We start from the raw sequence: 22657 nt of genomic DNA on the forward strand, positions 1-22657 counted from the left end.
GAATGAATAAAAAACAAGATCCTACTATACATAGTCTACAGGAGACTTTGGCTTTAAGGATTTAAATACACTAAAAGTGAAGTGGTGGAAAAAGATATCCCACTTAATAATCAAAAGAGCACGTGGATGCGTATACTTACATCAGACAAGGAGACTTTCAGTAAAAATCCATTGCAAGACACAAAGAAGGTCATTACATAATGATAGATAAGTCAATTCATCGAGAGTATATAACCATTTTAGGGGCTTCCCTGGTGGCTCAATGTTAAAAGTACACTTGCCAATGCAGGTGACATAGGTTCGACCCCTGGTCCAGGAAGATCCCACTTGCCGTGGAGCAAAACTAAGGCCGTAAACCATGACTACTGAGCCTGTGCTCTAGAGCCTGGGATCTGCAACTACTGAACCTATGTGCCGCAACTGCTGAAGCCTGCATGCCCTAATATCCATGATCTGAAATGAGAGAAACCACTGCAGAGAGAATCCCAGCACTGCAGTGAATGTAGCCCACGCTCATCACAAGTAGAGAAAAGGCTCTGTAGCAATAAAGACCCAGCACAACTAAAAATAAATAAATAAATAAATAAAATTATACAAAAAGAGAATATATAACTGTTGTAAAAATATATGCATACAACATTGGAGCACCTAAATAAAGAAAATACGAAGAAAGAAAAGAGAGAAATAGACAACAGTAGACTTGAACAGGAGAAGGCAGTGGCACCCCACTCCGGTACTCCTGCCTGGAACATCCCATGGATGGAGGAGCCTGGTAGGCTGCAGTCCATGGGGTCGCTAAGAGTCGGACATGACAGAGCGACTTCACTTTCACTTTTCACTTTCATGCATTGGAGAAGGAAATGGCAACCCACTCCAGTGTTCTTGCCTGGAGAATCCCAGGTATGGGGGAGCCTGATGGGCTGCCATCTATGGGGTCGCACAGAGTCGGACACGACTGAAGCGACTTAGCAGCAGCAGCAGCAACAGCAGACCTGAAAAACATTGTAGACCAAGTTTATCTAACAGACGTACATAAAACATTCCATCCAACAGCAGCAGAATACACATTCTCCTTAAGGGTATGTGAAATATTTTCCAGAGTAGCTTATGTGCTGAATTACAAAACTAGTGGTAACAAATTTAAGAATATTGAATTCATATTGAGTGTCTTTTCCTGGCATAATAGTAAAACTAGAAATAAATTATAGGAGGAAAATGGAAAAATAACAAATATGTGAAATCAAATAACACACTTATGAATAATAAATGAACCAAGAGGAAATCAAAAATATTTCGAGACAAATGTAAATTTAAATGCAACACACCAAAACTTATGGGATGCTCTAAAACATTGGGAAGTTTATACCTAGAAATGCCTACCAAAAGAAAAAAGAAAGGCCTCAAAAAATAACCTATCTTTATACTATTTTAATCTAAAGTCATCATGGGTAAAGAAAAACAAACTAGAACCAAAGTTAGCAGAAAGAAGGAAATAATAAATATTAGAGCAGAAATAAATAGAGACTAGAGAGACAATGGGAAATATGAATGAAACTAAGAGCTGGTTTTATGAAAAGATAAACAACATTGGCAAATATTTAGGTAAACTAAGAGATAAAGGAGAATACAAATATATAGGCTTATAAAGTGAGAGAAGAGACAACTGACACCACAGAAAGATAAAATATGAACAATTTTATGCCAACAAATATTTTATGCTTAATAGAAGCAGAAAAAATCATTTGATAAATGCAAAATTTTTCATGATCCAAAACTATTAAAATTTAGTTATAGGAGAAATATACCTCAACATAATTGTTATTCAGTTGCTCAGTCATGTCTGACTCTTTGTGACCCCATGGGTTGCAGCATGCCAAGCTTCCCTGTCCTTTACCATCTCCAGGAGTTTTCTCAAACTCATGTCTATTAAGTCAGTGATGCCATCCAACCATCTTGTCCTCTGTCGCCCCCTTCTCCTCCTGCCTTCAGTCTTTCCCAGCATCAGAGTCTTTTCTAATGAGACAGCTCTTCACATCAGGTGGCCAAAGGATTGGAGCTTCAGCTTCAGAATCAGTCCTTCTAATGAATATTCAGGGTTGTTTTCCTTTAGGATTAACAGAAGGAATGTACCTTAATTAATAAATGCTGCGTATAACAAGTCACAGCTAATAACATATTGAATGTGAAAAACTGAAAGCTTTTACTCTAAGATCAGGAACAAGACTAAAGTGCCCATTTTCACTAGTTCTATTCAGCGTAGTATTGGAAGTCCTAGTCAGAGAAATTAGTCAAGAAAGGAAAAAAAGGCATCCAAATTGGAAAGGAAGTTAAATTGTATCTGTGGAAAACATGACCTTATATATAGAAAACCTTGAGGAAGGGAAGAAAGAAAGAAAAAAAGAAGAAAAGAAAGAAGGAAAGAAAGAAAACCACCAAAAATTGCTAGAACACTAGTTAAATTTGGTGGAGTTTCAAGATACAGAATAAACATGCAAAAAAATTAGTTGCATTCTATACACTAGCAACAAGCTATTGAAAAAAGAAAATTAAATTTCATTTGCAATAGCATTAAAGAGAATAAGATACTTATGAATAAATTTAACCAGGGAGGTGAAAAATCTATATGCTGAAAACTGAAAGACATTGATAGAAAGACATTGAAAAAGACACAAATAAATGAAAAGATATTTCATGCTACTGGATGCAGAGGTGCCTGGCAAGGCTGCAGTCCACGGGGTTGGACAAAACTGAAGTGACTTAGCACGCATGCACAGTACTACACATCCAAGTTTGCAAATCTGCAGATGCAGAATTATAGGTACAAATGGTCAACTATAAATTTACACATGCATTTTCAACTTTGTGGGGGTGATAACCATCACATAGTTCAAGGACCAACTGTACTCTATTGCATACTTGAAATTTGCTATAAGAGTAGATCTTAAGAGAACACTACCAAGATGGAAAGATAACTATATGAGACAATGCATACATTTTCTAAATGGATTTTGGTAATCATTTCACAATATATACATATATTAAATCATCAGGTTGTATACCTTTAAAAATCATGGTGTATAACCTAAATGTTTATCAAAAAATTTTAGATACAGACCTTGCATCCTTCACAAAAATTAACTCAAAATGTATCATAGGACTAAATGTAATGTGCAAAACTTATAAAACTCTTAGAAGATCACATAGGAGAAAACCTAGATGACCTTGCATATAGAAATGACTTCTTAGATATACCAGCAAAAACCATGAAAGAAATAATAAGCAGGTCTTTATTAAAATTTAAAAACTTTTCTGTGAAAGACAATGTCAAGGGAATGAGAAGACAAGTCACAGACTGGGAAGAAATATTTGCAAAAGACATATCTGATAGAAGACTGCTATCCAAAATATACAAAGAACTCATAGTTCAGTAATAAGAAATTGAACAACTCAATTTAAAAAATGGGCAAAAGACCTGAACTGACACCTCATCAAAGAACATACACAGATAACAAATAAGCTTATAAAAAGATGTTCAACATCATATGTCACCAGGGAAAAGCAAAGTAAAGCAATAAGCTGTCACTACACGACTATTAAAATGACCAAAATTCAAAATACTGATACCACAAAATACCAACACAGATGAGGAACAATAGGAATTCTCACTCATTGCTGGTAGAAATGCAAAATGATTCAGTCACTTTAGAAGACAAGCACTTTCTTACAAAACTAAACCTATGCTTGCCATGCAATTCAGCAATTGCACTCCTTGGTATTTATCCAAAGGAGTTGAAAACCTATTTCCACACAACAACCTGCACAGTGATGTTTATAGAAGCTTTATTCATAATTCATAATTGCCCAAACTTGGAAGCAACAGTAGTTGAATGGATAAAGAAACTGTAGTTAAATATTACTATTAGACACTGGAATATTCAGTTCAGTTCAGTTCGGTCGCTCAGTTGTGTCCAACTGTTTGTGACCCCATGAACTGCAGCACACCAGACCTCCCTGTCCATCACCAACTCCTGGAGTTCACCCAAACTCATGTCCATTGAGTCGGTGATGCCATCCAACCATCTTATCCTCTGTCATCCCCTTCTCCTCCTGCCCTCAATGTTTCCCAGCATCAAGGTCTTTTCAAATGAGTCAGCTCTTTGCATCAGGTGGCCAAAGTATTGGAGTTTCAGCTTCAACAGCAGTCCTTCCAATGAACACTCAGGACTGATCTCCTTTAGGATGGACTTGATTGGATCTCCTTGCAGTCCCAGGGACTCTCAAGAGTCTTCTGCGACACCACAGTTCAAAAGCATCAATTCTTTGGTGCTCAGCTTACTTTATAGTCCAACTCTCACATCCATACATGACCACTGGAAAAACCATAACCTTGACTAGATGGACCTTTGTTGGCAAAGTAATGTCTCTGCCTGTTAATATGCTGTCTAGGTTGGTCATAACTTTCCTTCCAATAAGCAAACATCTTTTAATTTCATGGCTGAAATCACCATCTGCAGTGGTTTTGGAACCCCCCAAAATAAAGTCAGCCATTGTTTCCCCATCTATCTGCCATGAAGTGATGGGACTGGATGTCATGATCTTAGTTTTCTGAATGTTGAGCTTTAAGCCAACTTTTTCACTCTCCTCTTTCACTTTCAAGAGGCTCTTTAGTTTTTCTTATATTATTTAGTGCTAATAAGAAATGGGCTATAGAGATATAAAAGACTAGGAGGAAACTTAAGTACATATTACTAAGCAAAATTTGCCAAATCTGTAAAGTCTACATACTGTGTGATTCCAACTACATGGCATTTTGGAAAAGGCAAAACTGTAGAGCCTGAAAAGATCAGTGGTTGCCAGAGAGTGGGAGGAATAGGCAGAGTACAGAGGACTTTTGAGAGTGAAATTATTATGTATGATACTACAATGATGACACTACTATAATGGATACATGTCATCATACACTTATCAAAACCCATAGAATATACAATATTATGAGTGAACCTTAATGTAAACTATGAACTTTTTTGTTGTTCAGTCATTTAAGTTGCCTTTGACTCTTTGCAACCTCATGAACTGCAGCAAGCTAGTTTCCTCTGTCCTCCACTGTTAACCAGAATTTGCTCAAGTTCATATCCATTGAGTTGGAGATGCCATCTAGCCATCTCATTTTCTACCCCTGCCTTTTCTTTTTGCCTTCAGTCTTTCCGAATATCAGGGTCTTTTCCAATGAGTTGGCTGTTTGCATCAGTAGCCAAAGTACAGGTGCTTCAGCTTCAGCATCAGTCCTCCCAATGAATATTCAGGCTTGATTTCCTTCAGGATTGACTGATTTGATCTTCTTGCTGTCTAAGGGACTCTCAAGAGTTTTCTCCAGCATCACAATTTGAAAGCATTAGTTCTTTGGTGCCCAGCTTTCTTTATGGTCCAGCTCTCACATCCATATGTGGCTACTGAAAAAAACCATAGCATGACTATACGAACATTTGTCAGTAAACCTATATCTGTGCCTTTGAATATGCTGTCAAGGTTTAGCTTTCCTTCAATGGAGCAAGCTTTTTTTTTTTTTTTTTTTTAGTTTCATGGCTTCAGTCACTGTGATTTTGGGCCCAAGAAAATAAAATCTGTCACTGCTTCCACTTTTCCCCCTTCTATTTGGCATGAAGTGATGGTACTGGATGGCCATGATCTTGGTTTTTATTTAATATTGAATTTGAAGCCAGCTTTAGATGATAGCAATGTATCAATGTAGTGTAAGTATGTATGTAGTGTATGTCAATGTAGTGTAATGGTATATGTAACAAATATACCACTGTGATGTAGGATGTTAATAGTGGAGGAGTTTGTGTATCTGTGGGAGCAGAGGATACATGGGAACTTGGTAATTCTCTCTCAATTTTTCTGTGAACCTAAAATTTCTCATAAATTTTAATTTTGTTTGTTAAAAATAAAACTATTATTGTGATTAAAACAATATTTTTCCCAAGGAGCAGTCACCAGATATCTTGATTGTTTCCATATCTCAGTGTTTCATTACTTTCCTAGTACCATCACGGCTGCCTGATGAATTTTAATAGGAAAGAGTATGATATAGTTGAAGAGAGGGGAAAAAAATTTACTTAGCTAAAAGTTTTTAACTAAATCTCTTCATTTCAATTGTAAACTCCTTAAAGGAAAGTCAAAGTTTTCTATACCATTTATTTCGTTCTGATGCTACTTACATAAGGTGGTATCTGCCCATTTCTTAAAGCATTTGGTGGGAATATTGAATAAAATACAAAATATGTGATTTGGCTAAAATGTTCCTTCACTTTTTAAGTAAAAATAAAAGACACATTTTTCACTTTCACCAAAAACTATTGAACAATATATTCTCTGTTTTGCGTCACTACTTTCTGCCTTTTTTCAGGCTACTTCATAATCCCATCTTCCCAAAGTTTTTTTTTTTCTTTTTTTTTCAATCTTTTTGAGCAAAGAAAGAACTGTTCCAGGTGCCTTTTACAATCTTCCAGGGAATTGAAATTTTTGTCATTAAAATAATTTGGAAAGACTGTAATAAGTGGACCTAAGAAGGTATAATGTCTGGTGAATACAGTAGATGTATCAAAACTTCCCAGCAAGCAGTGACAGTTTTTGCCTGGTGGTCAAAGAAGCATGCAGTCTTGCATTATTCTGATGGAACGTTATATGTTTTCAGTTGACTAATCCCAGATGCTTTCTGTGCTGCCTTCAGTTGGTCTTATTGGGAGCAGTACTTGCTGGAATTAATTGTTTGATTTTCCTGAAGGAGCTCATAATAGAAGACTCCCTTCCAGTCCCACCATATATACAACATTACCTCCTCTGATTGAAGACTGGCCTTAGGTGTTATTGGTAGTGCTTCCTTTTACTTGCCCTATGATCTCTTCTTTCCCATGCTATTGTACAGTATTTGCTTTTCATTGCCTGTCAAAATTTGCTTTAAAAATGGAAAGTTTTCATTATGTTTAAGTAGAGAATTGCACGCAGAAGTACAGTTAAGAAAGATTTTTTCACTTATGTGGAACCCAAACATCAAGGCAATTAACATAAACAATCTGGTACAAATGATTTTCAATGCTTGATTTGGATATTTTAAGTATGTTGGCTGTCTCCTGTGTGGTATAACTTTGATTGTTCTCAATTAATAAATTAATGTCTTGATTTGATCGCTATCAAATACAACTGGTCTACACATAGGGTATCCATCCAGTGAGAAATCTCCAACAGGAAACTTTACAAACCACTTTTGACACATTTGATCAATCACAGCACTTTCTCCATACACTGCATGAATATATATATATATAATTTTAGTTGTGTTTTTACCTTTCTTGAAATAGCAAAGTGGAAAATGTAGCTTTTCCCCATCTTTAAAAATATTTATTTAATTTTGACATGCACTGGCTCTTTGCTGTGCGTGGACTTTCCCTAGTTGTGGTGAGTTGGGGTTACTCTTTGTTATGACTCTTGGGCTCTAGAGAACAGGCTCAGTAGCTGTCACGCATGGTCTTAGTTGCCCTGAGGCATGTGGACACTTCAGAGAAGAAAGGATCAAACCTGTGTCGCCTGCACTGACAAGTGGATTCCCAACCACTGGACTATCAGGAAAGTCCTTTTGTCTTCCATCTTCAATATTAAAATGGCTACATAAAAATAATTTTGGTAAGTTTTTTTGAATGCATGCTGATATTATGGCTGTCGCAATACACTCTAACAAAGTGAAGTTGAAGACAGCTAAGACTACTAGATCCATCTTGTAGCAAAATTCAAAAGGATTTTTTTGCCAACCCAATAATATCTGAGACAGCAAAATATTAACAGCTTACACCATATTATCATTAAAAAGTTCAACAATATCAATTATATATTAGGAAAATTAATCTCAGATTTAAAATGTGAGACTCAGTGTCTCCAAACTATTTTTAATAAAAGCCCAAACCAAACTACACATCTCCCTTTTCCCCATGTTTGAAACTAATTTGGAGCTATGGTAAGAGAAATATATTTTGTCTTATTTGTGATCTTATTTTCTCACTACACTTGTGGTGGGCTATTCTACTTATAGACAAATATTTGAAAGATGGCTATTAGGGGTCACTTGAAGGCTATGAAGGAGTGTAGCAGTTGCTATCATTTATCTATATTCTCTTTTATTAATAGGATCTTAAATGATTCTCTTGTTAGAACATCTTTATCACTGGCTTTCGACATAACCAAAGATTTCTATTATACATGTTTTTTATATTAAAAAAAAGCATATTTAAGTTACTTTAGGATCATGACCTGCCATTAGTACATTTGCATAGAGTTGGACTGACTTGTGATCTTAGCCATTGAGTTATTTTCAGAAATTGAAGAGAAACATCAAAAATGTCTTTTATTTTCCCCTGCCCATATCTCCTTGTCAGAGGACCTGTGTCACATAATTCCAGCTGCCTCGGACCCTGCTCCCACAACCCCCACAGAAAGTTTATTGAAAAAATTGTAAGCCTGATGCCAAGGAACTAACCTAAATGCTTTGGCTTATCCAATCAATTTTTTTCTTGAAAATTTCAATTATGTTCAAATCATGATTGGACTTGAACTGTTCAAGTTAAGTACTTGAGCTGGCAGGTGATAAAAAGTTTGGCAAGTGAACATGTTTGGGTTCAGTGAAAGTAAGCAGAAAAGGCTGGTCAGCAGGGAAAAAGGAGAATGAAAAACCAAGCAAAGAGAAAGTGAGATGAGGGACCGTGTAGTCAGTGACAGAGAGAGACAGAGAGGGGCAAATTACCTTGATTTTTGGGGTCTTGTGTTAATGGTTCAAGTCTGGGATGAATGAAAATGATATCTGATAGTTGAGTTTTGTGATGTATCCATATTTCCTTCCAAACAAGTTCCGCTGTTTGCTAACATTTCTCTAAGCCAAAAATAAATGTCTGAGCAACTATGTGTGTGTGTGTGTGTGTGTGTGTGTGTGTGTGTGTAGGGCTTCCCAGGTAGTGCTAGTGGTAAAGAACCTACCTGCCAATGCAGGAGATACAAAAGACATGGGTTCAATCCCTGGTTCAGGAAGATGTCCTAGAGGAGGGCATGGCAAACCAATCCAGTATTCTTGCCTGGAGAATACCGTGGCCAGAGGAGCCTGGTGGGCTATAGTCCATAGGGTTGCAAACAGTTGGATACATACATACACACACACAGAGACATACATGTTTGTGCATTTTTTCTCAAGACAGAGTGTACAGAGAGAAAAGGAGAAAGAGAAGATGAAAAAGTAAAATATTCAAGTGGAGTTTGTATAATTTGTCATCCAAGTGAAGATATCATTGGAAATGAATTATAGTGCTTTTAATAACCATGTTAGGACAGCAGGCTTAAACCAGGACTATCCCCTGTAACCAGGAAGTATGGTCATCTAAGTTATGAAGGAATCTTGGATGACTAAGGGAGAGAGACAACCATCCATGGGGAGAAATGGCACCTAGAACATGGGAGACTTCCCATTCTTGGGAAATCACTGAAGACAGTCAATTCCAAAAAAAAAAAAAAATTCATTGTTAATTAGTTGCTAGCCTCTTATTTCCTGTTTGGTTCATTTTCAAATTTAAGATCTTACAATTTTGGTTTCCTCCTAAAAGAATACAACAAATAAGATTGATGCATCATACAAAAATTCAATAAAGAATATTCCAACTGAACAGAAGATTTTAAAAATTAGATATATTAAAACTGTAATTAATTGATACAGTGGGTTAAATTGTAAATATTCACACATATACTTTATGTTAACTTAACCTATAAGTGGATTTTCATACACAGTTTTTTCCTTTTGTAGATCTAGAGTCTTTTCTTCGAGTATAGGTACACTGATGGAGAAGGAAATGGCAATGCACTCCAGTATTCTTGCCTGGAGAATTCCCATGGACAGAGGAGCCTGGCGGGCTACATTCCATGGGGTCACGAGTCAGACATGATTTAGCGACTAAACCACCACCACCACCACCACCACACTGTTTGAAGTTCAATATTCTTCCCTTCCATTAATTACATCAAGTTGTGTCAGTTGCAATATATATATAGGTTCTGATTTTGCTTTTTACTGTGAAACAAAAACTTTAAGAAGTAAAAGGATTCTAAGTGCAGAATTCTAGTTTTTTTTCTTTTTTTTTTAGTACTTTCCCCTCTAAGTAATTTTTCTGTCTCCATCTAATTAATTGGAATTTTTGTTGCCATTTCTATTTATTGAGTCTTTTACTCGAGATTCATAGGAACAGCAACTTTATTACTCATGCTTCATAGGCTTTTGTAATATGTAATTAAATTGTGAAAGTTCAGTTCAGTCGCTCAGTCATGTTTGACTCTTTGCGACCCCATGAATCGCAGCACGCCAGGCCTCCCTGTCCATCACCAACTCCCGGAGTTCACTCAAACTCATGTCCATCGAGTTGGTGATGACATCCAGCCATTTCATCCTCTGTCATCCCCTTCTCCTCCTGCTCCCAATCCCTCCCAGCATCAGAGTCTTTTCCAATGAGTCAACTCTTCACATGAGGTGGCCTAAGTACTGGAGTTTCAGCTTCAGCATCATTCCTTTCAAAGAACACCCAGGGCTGATCTCCTTTAGAATGGACTGGTTGGATCTCCTTGCTGTCCAAGGGACTCTAAAGAGTCTTCTCCAACACCACAGTTCAAAAGCATCAATTCTTTGGCGCTCAGCTATTTTCACAGTCCAATTCTCACATCCATACATGACCACTGGAAAAACCATAGCCTCGGCTAGACAGACCTTTGTTGGCAAAGTAGTCTCTGCTTTTCAGTATGCTATCTAGGTTGGTCATAACTTTCCTTCTAAGGAGTAAGTGTCTTTTAATTTCATGGCTGCAGTCACCATCTACAGTGATTTCGGAGCCCCCCAAAATAAAGTCTGACACTGTTTCCATTGTTTCTCCATCTATTTGCCATGAAATGATGGGACCAGATGCCATGATCTTCGTTTTCTGAATGTTGAGCTTTAAGCCAACTTTTTCACTCTCCTCTTTCACTTTTATCAAAAGGCTTTTTAGTTCTTCTTCACTTTCTGCCATAAGGGTGGTATCATCTGCACATCTGAGGTTATTGAATTTCTCCCGGCAATCTTGATTCCAGCTTGTGCTTCTTCCAGCCCAGTGTTTCTCATGATGTTATCTGCATCTAAGCTAAATAAGCAGGGTGACAATATATAGCCTTGCTGCTGCTGCTAAGCGCTTCAGTAATGTCTGACTCTGTGCAACCCCATAGATGGCAGCCCATCAGGCTCCCCCATCCCTGGGATTCTCCAGGCAAGAACACTGGAGTGGGTTGCCATTTCCTTCTCCAATGCATGAAAGTGAAAAGTGAAAGTGAAGTCGCTCAGTCTTGTCTGACTCCTAGCGACCCCATGGACTGCAGCCTACCAGGCTCCTCGGTCCATGGGATTTTCCAGGCAAGAGTAATGGAGTGGGGTGCCATTGCCTTCTCTGATACAGCCTTGATGTACTCCTTTTCCTATTTGGAACCAGTCAGTTTTTCCATGTCCAGTTCTAACTGTTGCTTCCTGACCTGCATATAGGTTTCTCAAGAGGCAGATCAGGTGGTCTGGTATTCCTACATCTTGAAGAATTTTCCATAGTTTCTTGTGATCCACACAGTCAAAGGCTTTGGCATAGTCAATAAAACAGAAGTAGATGTTTTTCTGGAACTCCCTTGCTTTTTCCATGATCCACCGGATGTTGGCAATTTGATCTCTGGTTCCTCTGCCTTTTCTAAAACCAGCCTGAACATGAGGAAGTTCACAGTTCATGTATTGCTGAAGCCTAGCTTGGAGAATTTTGAGCATTACTTTACTAGCATGTAAGATGAGTGCAATTGTGCAGTTGTTTGAGCATTCTTTGGCATTGCCTTTCTTTGGGATTGGAATGAAAACTGAACTTTTCCAGTCCTGTGGCCACTGCTGAGTTTTCCAAATTTGCTGGCATATTGAGTGGAGCACTTTCACAGCATCACCTTTCAGGATTTGAAATAGCTCAACTGGAATTCCATCACTTCCACTAGCTTTGTTTGTAGTGATGCTTTCTAAGGCCCACTTGACTTCACATTCCAGGATGTCTGGCTCTAGGTGAGTGATCACACCATCATGATTATCTTGGTCGTGAAGATCTTTTTTGTACAGTTCTTCTGTGTATTCTTGCCACCTCTTCTTAATAATAGTGAAATAATAATAACAAAACTAACTGGCATACAAAGGATTGGAAACAAACAGAACTATGTCTTGGTACATATACAGTATTGAGTGCAGGTAGTGGTAGAACAACCAAGAGAGTATTTGGTGAGATTCAGTTATTGGTCAGCATGTGTTGTATTGGGAATGAAGACCTCTGATAAATCTGGGGAAATGAAGAAGAAGTTTGAGATTCAGATTCTACCACCTACATTAGGAAAAAAAACATCTTCATGGAAGCTTTTGGAAACTTCAAATCTTATTTCTCTAATTTTAAATTTTATGAATGTTTACTATAGATATAAAAACAGTATAAACATATCATTGGTGAGTGTTCAGACCAGGGTGTAATTCCAGGAGAAGCAACAGGTTCTGTTATATGTGGGTTTGGAATGGGCAATTTAGTGCAGCCCACATATCCCATGGGAGAATTTTAGGACTGAAGAATTGATGCTTTTGAACTGTGGTGTTGCAGAAGACTCTTGAGAGTCCCTTGGACTGCAAGGAGATCCAACTAGTCCACCCTAAAGGAAATCAGTCCTGAATGTCCATTGGAAGGACTGATGCTGAAGCTGAAACTCCAATACTTTGGCCACCTGATGCAAAGAGCTGACTCGTTTGCAAAGACCCTGATGCTGGGAAAGATTGCAGGCAGGAGGAGAAGGGATGAGGTGGTTAGATGGCATCACTGACTCAGTGGAGATGAGTTTGAGTACACTCCAGGAGTTCGTAATGGACAGGGAAGCCTGGCGTGCTGCAATCCATAGGGTCACAAAGAGTTGGGCATGACTGAACGACTGAACTGACCTGATATGAGGAGAGAGACACATGCAGACAACAAAGAACAAATTAAGCTTAATTTCCATGTAGGAGTTGATTTAAAAAATATTGTATCATTGAGGAAAAGGAAGAAATGAAGCTAATAGTATTTGGTGGGCTAATGAACAGCATCATGCAGAAGCAAATAACACACTAATATTTGTAAGTCTTTTGAAAACATTGCTTTGAATTATGTTATGAGGAAGATTCTTTTACCAGAATTATTTTCGTTTTTTTGTTTCCATAAGGTAAAAAAAAGTCCATAAATTTTTATCTAAAACATATTATGCAGGCACTGGGTAATGTCATTGTGGTTCACAGTCCGGTGGGAGTTAATACGGCATTTCAAGTGGTGAGATGAGTACAAACACATCAACCATTTCCTCATTGGCTGAGGACTGAGGGAACTCCTGTATAATCAGACCCAGAACACACATGCAACCCTGAAAATAGATGGTTTGAGTAAATTACTATTTCAGAGATGTGAACATTGATTATATCAACTTCAGAAAATTATTTCTCCCTAAAGCTTGCCTGTGTGGATTCTCTGCAGCTGTTTTATAGATTTTATGTCACCCAATCTTCCCAATACATAGATGTGATAGGCACTTGGATCTCTACTATCCATTCAAGGAAATTGAGGCTCAGTAAAATTAGGTTGACTTCCCTGGTGGCTCAGTGGTAAAGAAACCAGCTATGAATGCAAGAGACATGGGTTCAATCCTTGGGTTGGGAAGATCCTCTAGAGAAGAAAATGGCAGTCAACTCCAGTATTCTTGCTTGGGAAATCCCATGGACAGAGGAGCCTGGCTGATTACAGTTCATGGGGTCACAAGAGTCAGACACGACTTAGTGACTAAACAACAAATAACAAAAATTAGGTCAATTGCCAAAAGTCAAACAGCTAGTGAGTGTCTGATGCCATGCTCAAGCTTTTTCCTTTCTATACAGTCTATTTCCTTCCTGGCTATAAGTGTCCATGTGTGCAGGTCAACAAAATGTAAATATGCTGAAACTAGCTAGGCATTGCCCTTTGAATTTTGAGTGAATCTTCTCTTTATAGAGGTTCTCCATGCTATGATTTATGGAAGTCTTCATACCTAGAAATAATACACTCTCAAAAATGATTTCTCATATTCTTGTGTTAGTTTAAAGGACAAAGCTTCTGAATCTTTGTTTTGTAAATAGAAAAATCTCCATGTAAATAATTATAGTAAAGAGTTCAGTTAATTTTCTGCTCATTAAGACTGAGTTATTCACTTATAAACTTATAAATGAGTTGTTACTCATTTATAAGACTATAAATTATTACCAGTATTACTTATTTTGGTTTCAAAATGAAAGAAATGCACTGATGCCTGGAAACAGAGACATAGTGAATAATACCTGGAGGGTATTTTGAGGCTGCAGTTATGGGTAATGCTTTTCTCTTTATTAAACAAAGAAAATAAAGGCTGGTAATGTCAGAGGGAATGTATAGCATACATTTGGTTTTAGCAAAAAGGAAAAACAAAATGAAACAAAACTAGGTTTTCAAATGACTGGTTGTATTTACTATTAGTGTATTCACTAATTAGTGTAATAGTGAATAGTGTATTCACTATTTCAGTACTGTAACTCAGACTTGGCAAGTATAAATGAGTAGACCATGGCTGCCAAGAGTCTCAGATGAAAATTAATAAAATGAAGAACAACACAGGGGCTTTTGGTTTGTGGTAATGTTGCCAATTCAGAGAATAGATAATAATAAATAGCAGTTTCCTTGACTGTCTGTAAAGCCCGGTTTATGTTGATACACTCTTAGAAGATCAATATCTTAAGAGTTAGTTTTTCCCATTCCAAGGCCAGTTTTCATTCCAATCTGAATGAAATGCTGAAGCATGTTCAGCAATGCTGAAGAATGTTCAAACTACTGTATAATTGTGTTCATTTCACATGCTAATCCTTTAAGTGAGGCTTCAGCAGTACATGAACCAAGAACTTTCAGATGTACAAGGTGGGTTTAGAAAAGGCAGAAGAACCAGAATTCAAATTGCCAATATTTGCTGGATCATGGAGAAAGCAAGAGAATTCCAGAAAACCATCTACTTCTGCTTCATTGACAACATTAAAACTTTTAGCTGTGTGGATCACAAGAAACTGTTGAAAATTCTTAAAGAGGTGGGAATACCAGACCATTTACCTGTCTCCTGAGAAACCTGGATGTAGGTCAAGAAGCAACAGTTATAACTTGACATTGAAAAATGGACTGGTCAAAATTAGGAAAGGAGTATGACAAGGCTGTATATTGTCACCTTGGCTATTTAACTTATATGCAGAAATCATGAGAAATGCTTGGCTGGATGAATCACAAGCTGGAATCAAGATTTCTGAGAGAAATATCCAGAACATTAGCCATGCAGATAATACCACTCTAATGGCAGAAAGTGAAGAAGAACAAAAGAGCTTCTTGATGAGGGTGAAAGAAGAGAGTGAAAAGGCTGGCTTGAAACTCAACATTAATAAAACTAAGATCATGGCTTCCAGTCCTATCACTTCATAGCAAATAGAAGAGGAAAAATTGAAAGCAGTGACAGATTTTCTTTTCTTGAGCTCCAAAAACGTGCCAGATAGTGACAGCATCTATGAAATTAAAAGACTGTTGCTCCTTGGAAGGAAAGCAATACACACCTAGACAGCATATTAAAAAGCAGAGACATCACTTTTTTGCAATGTCCATAGAGTCAAGGCTATGGATTTTTTCCAATAGTCATGTACATATGTGAGAGTTGGACCATAAAGAAGGCTGAGCATGGAAGAATTGATGCTTTTGAATTGTGGTGCTAGAGAAGACTCTTGAGAGTCCCTTGGACTGCAAGGAGATCAAACCAGTTGATCCTAAAGAAAATGAACCCTGAATACTCATCAGACTGATGTTGAAGCTCCAAAACTTTGGTCACTTGTTGTGAAGAGCTGACTCATTGGAGAAGACCCTGATGATGGGAAAGATTGAAGGCAAAAGGAGAAGGAGACAGTAGAGGATGAGATAGTTAGGTAGTATCACCAACTCAATGAACATGAATTTGAGCAAACTCTGGGAGATAGTGGAGGACAGAGGAATCTGGCATGCTGCCGTCCATGGGCTTGCAGAGAGTTGGACACCACTTGGTGACTGAAGAAGAACAATTTGCCCATTCTCCCGATCTGCCTTTTCTCTACACCTTTGCTCATGGCATTTTCTCTACTTGTACTGTCTTCCTGATTTCCAGCTTCATAAATTGAAGGCTTCATGGACAACTTTAATCAGCTTCTTCCCTGAAAACTCCCATGAGCAATAACCTTATTTAGAAGGTCTCTCTGCATTCGCTGAATTTCTAGGGAGCATATGATCTTTTAATATCACATAATCTGTATCATTTGATTATGTTCTTTGATTATAAGCATTTGATCCATATCAAATATTTAGTTATTTATGTACATATTGTAACTCCTTTAATTGTAAACTCTAAGAACAAAGGCAACTAGACTTATATTTCTTTGTATTTCTCATTATAGCTTAGAAAAAATATTAAAAGAAGGAATGTTAGTAATTACCTTATGAATAAATGACCATGTATTGAATCGTTTTTTCCTTCAATATTTTTACATCTTGTCACTGATGCTTGAATTTTAATTATTAGTGATACAGTTCATGGACTTAAGCTCTGGGGATTTTTCTATGAAGGCAAATAGTCCAACATTACTCAACTATCTCTGGTGGCTCAGTGGTAAAGATTTCATCTGCAATGCAGGAGACCCAGGTTTGATTCCCTAGGTTGAGAAGATCCCTGGAGAAGAAAATGGCAATCCACTCCAGTATTTTTGCCTGGAGAATCCCCTGGACAGGAGCCTGGCAGGCTAAAGTCCATGAGGTTGCAAAGAGTCAGACATGACTGAAGCAACTTCATGGATTTACACTTTGGAGATTTTTCTGTGAGGGCAAATAGTCCAAGAGTAGTTAGTTATCACTTACTACTTCGTGTGTGTATACACACACACACACACACAGTCTTGGGGCATTTTGGATGATGAAGCTGTTGGGCAGTAGAGGAAAAGGGCTGCTGAAAAGAAGGAACATGTAGATAAAGGGAGGCAGAAGCTTTGTAGACAAGCTGGGGGCAGAACTATGTCTATGCTTTCTCTAACACTTTACTAGGTAAGGATATTCTCATTAAGGAACTCTTTAAAACACATAGTTTTTGTCCTCAAACCTAATTTCAACAGTGAAATCAGTCAAATATAACGCCTTTCTGGAACTTGGTAAGTATTGGCAAGTTTTGTTTCTTCAAACCTTTTCAAACTGGCTGGATCATTTATTCGGAAGCAACTAGACCCAGGATTTGTCTTCACCACATTAAAACACTTGTCATCTTTCCGCCCATCTGCGGCAAGACACAGTTGTTATGGCTGTCCTGCCAATTAAGCCCATTTAGGGTTTTCTAATTGAAGCCTCAAATAGTGGCATCTGTTCTTCATCATCTTAATCTGTGGTCATTTTCCTGAAAGGCCAAAGATGGCCAATTCATCCTTAGCCTGGAAATCAATATGCCTTTAACCTCATGTGGCCCAGATTTTATGAATAACATCCGTGGTTTCATTCAGAAATGTTCCACCTTCCTTTGAATCTTGGAAAAATAGAGATCACTCTATATCTGCTTTCCAGATGGTTCTGTCTTTAGCCAGCGTTGAGCAACGAGCCAGAAGTCTGTTTTTCAGAAGAGTCCTGGGGAAATGCTCTCACTTGGACACTGTCAGGGATCACAGCTTCTCATCAGATACCACTACAAATGGCTCTGTACGCAAATGGAGATTCTGACAGGTTGAGCAATAACATGCATTTCCTGAGTTGCATAGCCCTGAAAGATTTTCCATTAAGGAGAGATTTTGGTAATAAGCTAATCAAACCTTTCTGAAGCCAGATTATATTCAGATTAGACACATTGGATGTTGACCCCAATCATAGATTCTATAACTGGCATCACTTTATCTTTACAGCATGATCATCAATCTATTTATTCCACTATTCATCTATCAATTCGTCTTGTTTTTTGATGCATTTCAAAGCAAATAGCAGACAGAAGTATACTTCTTCCTGAACACTTCAACGTGCTTATCTTTAAAGTTAAGCATTTGATACTCAATTAGTGGTGACAGAAGTGGACATCTTGATCTTAAGGGGAAATAATTAATTTTACAGTTGTATATATAATGTTAGTTGTACGGTTTTTGAAATTGCCCTTCATTAGGTTGAAGTTTCATTTTATGACTTATTTGCTAAGAACATTTATCAAGACTGGGGCTTCCCTGGGGGCTCAGACAGTAAAGAATCTGCCGGCAGTGCAGGAGACCCAGCATTGATCCCTGGATCAGGAAGATTCTCTGGAGAAGGGAATGGCTACCTATTCCAGGGTTCTTTCCTGGAGAATTCCATGGACAGGGGGGCCTGGTGGGTTACAGTCCTTGGGATTGTAAAGTCAGACATGGCTGAGTGACTAACAATTTTATCATGAGTAGCTACTGAACTCACTAGTTAAATTTTCAGCAACTATTGAAATGATAACATGCTTTTACTCTCTTATTTTGTTAATATGGTGAATTTCACTGATTGATTTTCAAAGATTCAACCAATCCTTTCATTAAGATATGATGTATTATTCCTGTTATATATTACTGAATTTGCTTGTGAAATATTTTGTTAAAATTTTGTGTCTATTTTAAGAAGTTATACTATTCTGTAATTTTCTTCCTTCACCTTGTTGGTTATATTTTCTTCAGTTGCGCAAAGATTTTACAGGCAGATTTATTCCCTGTACAAATGTCCTCTCTAGACTCAATACCCAGAAATTGATCCTATATTCACCTCCGTGTCAACTACTGCCAAAGGGATGGATGATTTCCTAAAATCATTGATTTAGATTATTAAGGCTATACTCCTGAGAGAGGGGCCACTCTAAAGCTTTGAGATTCCTGAAACAAAATCACAGGTCTCTTGGGAGAGGGATAAGGAATAGTCCTTACAACACATTCACATAAGATATCATTACTGCCATCCCATTTGATAGAAAGGGGAAAATAATTTAAGAGGTTAAATAGTCAAAAGTACACAGCCAGCAAGTGGAAGATCCACAATTATAGCATAATTAAAACAGTATTACTCCGGATGCTAAAAAACTTGTTATAACTCTAGAACCTATAGCTTTTCACCAAAATTCTCTAGAGTTCAATTTCCCCATCCAAAATTAAGCTCTAAAATAAGCCCTATTAATCACAAATTTCATTCTCAAAGACAGGTTTCCACACAATGTGCCCCCAAATTTTACTGAATTTATTGATGAACCATTTGTGACCTGAAATATCAGAAACTAAATGGCAGCATCACTTGTATTAGAACATAAAGCAACTAGAATATCTGTTTTGTGTAAGAAACTTAAATCAAGAAGAGAATTTTGGAAACTGAGTTTCCATGATATTCCACCTTCACTTTCTTTTAAAAAGAAATCTTCTGATTTACACAGCTCCAAAATCACTGCAGATGGTGATTGCAGACATGAAATTAAAAGATGATTACTTCTCGGAAGGAAAGTTATGACCAACCTAGATAGCATATTAAAAAAACAGAGACATTACTTTGCCAACAAAGGTCCATCTAGTCAAGGCTATGGTTCTTCCAGTGGTCATGTATGGATGTGAGAGTTGGACTGTGAAGAAAGCTGAGCGCCGAAGAATTGATGCTTTTGAACTGCAAGGAGGTCCAATCAGTCCATCTTAAAGGAGATCAGTCCTGGGTGTTCATTGGAAGGCCTGATGGAAAAGCTGAAACTCCAATACTTTGGCCACCTCATGTGAAGAGTTGACTCATTGGAAAAGACCCTGATGCTGGGAGGGACTGGGGGCAGAAGGAGAAGGGGACGACAGAAGATGAGATGGCTGGATGGCATCACTGACTCGATGGACATGAGTTTGAGTGAACTCTGGGAGTTGGTGATGGACAGGGAGGCCTGGCATGCTGCGATTCATGGGGTCGCAAAGAGTCAGACACGACTGAACGACTGAACTGAACTGAACTGAAATTTCTACTAGTTCGTAATCAAATACATACAAAAAAGTAAAGCATCAAGAGACTTAAAATTATAAAGGATACATTATAGTAATGAAAAAACATAAGTATATCTCAGTCTGAATATTGGTTCTGCTTCTTTCTAGAAAGAATAAAGATAAATCACTCAACTTCTTGCCACTCAGACTCTTCAATAGCAAAGGAACAAGAAAGTCTGGTAAAGATAAAAAAATCTGTCTGTCAAAGCTATATAAAAATTATAATATATGTAAAATAATAGCAAAAATATATGCATAAAAGGTGCTCAATGATTATTTGTCTCTCCAAATAATGCTTTTGAATGATGATTATCAATGTGCTTCATTGTGAAGTGGATATTTCTGAGGTGGTTTGGATAACTTAGAAGGTGAGATTTTGATTACTGTATATTTTGATGAAAACTGAGACTCTTCTCCATGTCTAAAATTAATCCAGATATGGGAGAGGGGTTAGAGGGGGAATAATAGCAATTGGAAATGCATATTTATGTTTTTGCTAATGTGCCTCACTCCCACTCCCTCCTATCCCAACCCTGAAGTAGATATATTTAAAGAAAAATTCCCAGTTGATTCTAACACCAGTCTTTTGTTATCAGGAGTACTTTCAGCTGCAAATAAATGAAAATTCTGCTAATGGTGTTTTGAGTAAAAATAGTTTATTTTCTCCCATAGCAAGAATATATAGTAACTGGTGTTTGTTCAGCAGCTCAAAAATATTAGATCTAGAATTTCTGAAGTTCTCTGGATCAGATTGCTCCTATTCTAGGCATCAAGTTCACGCTCAAGTCCTGAAATGGCATTGCCAACTCTCTCTGACCCCTTAATCATTGAAGCAAAAGTTTCCCAGATGCTTCTCAGAAGATTTCTGCTTCAGTTTCTTGGGCCAGAAGAATGTGACATGGCCATCTGTAGCTGTAAGGAAGGCTGGACAAGTCAGTTTTCATGCTCCAGCTTTTATGGAAAGGAGTTTAGTTTATAGTGAATGTGGGCTAACCACCCAGTAGTAAATATTCCAGTCTCTCTTACCAGTTACTTGAGAACTTCTTCCTTAATGAGGATTTTTACTTCTACATGTTTATAATTTTACTCCTAGGAATTTGCATAGATATGAAAGAAAAATTCTACCTGAAAGGTTAAGGTGCTGGGTAACACAGCAAACCTTAACCCTACATGTGATAACTGAGTTTAGGAATCTGGGAAATCTTATCAGCACCCTTACTAATATTCACCTATTGATTTATGCTTGAGTTCTCTGTTTCATTCTTAATAACACTTAAATTACACACAGAAAATCTCTGAGATAACAGTCGAAGAAGTTAACCAGAATTTTTCAATTACCCATGAAGTGACGAGCTAGAAGTATATGTTGAAGAGGATTAAGAACCCTCATAATTTTGTCGTGCAGCGATTTAAGATTTAGATACATTCTAAAAATTTTATTAAAATGTCCCAAATCTAATAAGAACAATAGACATTGAGAAAAGAGGTTTAAGGAAAGCTTTAGAACACTAAACAGGGAAGAGTGTGGGAACCAAAGACAAATTTCATCCACAGTTTTGTTCAGAACTAATTCTTACATGTAATCCATCACAATTGTTTATACGTTTTCGGTTCCTATGGTAGCCAGTAGTTGAATTGGATTCTTTGCTTCCTTTTTAAAAAGAGGGGATACCAACCAATACATGTCCCTAGCTTACCTCTTATTGCTCTCCTATGGAAACCAAGGAGTCTCAAAATATGCTGTGTACTTTCCTGCTTCTCGATGGTGGCTCAGAATATGTCCCATCCAGAATGCCCTTGCAGTTCACTGAAATCCTGCTCATGGGTCAGTGCCATTTTCAAGTACTCCTTTCTTTGTTCCTCTCTCTTTGTGGCACTAAACATATGCTGCCTAAGATGGCAGATATTGTGCTAACAGCTCTGCTAAATTATGAGACACTTGATCTCAGAGAGTGACACTTAGATATCTCTGTGTTAAACTCCATGACAACTTTCGCATTATAGACATTTCATTTTAAACTTATTTAGTTTTTAGTCTATTTTACAAATAGAATAAATTTGTAGCCTAAAAGGAATAAATGAAGTTATATTCTGCCTTGAAAAAATTTTTTATATGTTATATATATATAAAACATATACATACAACTTGCCTTGATTTAAAATTGTATGTATACGTTTTGGGGGAAAGAGTTCACTTTTGATATTTTGTGTTTGAGTTGCTGTTATTGTTATTTAGAGATATCATAGAAAATAATAAATGAAGAGGGACAGTGTTCTAGATAGGAAACCAAAAGTCTGAGCATTGGGCACTGAAATATATAATGGCCAGTAATGTGTTTCATTGGCTTCCCTTGTGGCTCAGACGGTAAACCTTCTGCCTACAATGCAGGGGACCCGGGTTTGATCCCTAGATTGGGAAGTTTCCCTGGAGAAGGAAATGGCAACCCACTCCAGTATTCTTGCATGGAACATCCCATGGACGGAGGAGCC

This window comes from Capricornis sumatraensis, chromosome 4 (assembly GCF_032405125.1).
Source record: "Capricornis sumatraensis isolate serow.1 chromosome 4, serow.2, whole genome shotgun sequence".
Lineage (NCBI taxonomy): Eukaryota > Metazoa > Chordata > Mammalia > Artiodactyla > Bovidae > Capricornis > Capricornis sumatraensis.